The sequence below is a fragment of the Fukomys damarensis genome, unplaced genomic scaffold (assembly GCF_012274545.1).
Source record: "Fukomys damarensis isolate Sample0158 unplaced genomic scaffold, DMR_v1.0_HiC HiC_scaffold_33, whole genome shotgun sequence".
Classification (NCBI taxonomy): Eukaryota; Metazoa; Chordata; class Mammalia; order Rodentia; family Bathyergidae; genus Fukomys; species Fukomys damarensis.
The window spans coordinates 51,827,471-51,828,158 of record NW_022900945.1 but is presented as its reverse complement, the minus strand read 5'-3'; the positions used below and the strand labels follow the sequence as shown (position 1 = coordinate 51,828,158).

The 688-nt window shown below is 41.7% G+C and overlaps 1 protein-coding gene across 3 annotated transcripts in view; it reads right to left on the bottom strand.

Moving 5' to 3' along the window:
- Rprd2 (regulation of nuclear pre-mRNA domain containing 2) overlaps positions 1-688 on the bottom strand; it is a 92,550-nt gene that overhangs the window by 74,996 nt on the left and 16,866 nt on the right. The gene's annotated exons all lie outside the window — the stretch shown is intronic.

Below are 688 nucleotides of genomic sequence, written 5' to 3'. Positions count from 1 at the left end.
AGCCCAGGCTGGCCTCGAACTCACAGTGATCCTCCTGCCTCAGCCTTCCAAGTGCTGGGATTACAGGTGTGCACCACCACACCCAGTTATCACTTTCTATCATAGGAAATTATCAATTATTTAAACTGTGTTTATTGTGCCACTTATTAAATGTAACTCCACCTTAGCTAAAGTAAGAAAATCACAAATGTGACGGTAGCCTTAGCAACTTGGTGACTTAGGATGGACACTGTCTCAAAAAGCAAGCAAAGGAAGGAAGGAAGGAAGGAAGGAAGGAAGGAAGGAAGGAAGGAAGGAAGGAAGGAAGGAAGGAAGGAAGGGCGGGCCAGGGAACATAGCTCTGAGCAAAAGCATTGGGCTCAATCTCCAGAATCCCTCACCTGCCAAAAACCTAACAAAGAGCTGTATAATATAAAATATTTAAGCCGTGTGTGGTAGCACATGCCTGTAATCCCAGCACTCAGGAAGCTGAGGCAGGAGGATCACTGTGAGTTCGAGACCAGCCTGGGCTACATAGTGAGTTCCAGGTCAGACTCAACTACATAATGAGACCCTGTCTCAAAAAAAAAAAAATACACACACACACACACACATAAAATATTTAACTTTCTAAATCTTGTATTAGTAGACAAAATACATCATTAATCGGTTTTATTTTATATTTTTATTGAGTTTATTGGTACAATCT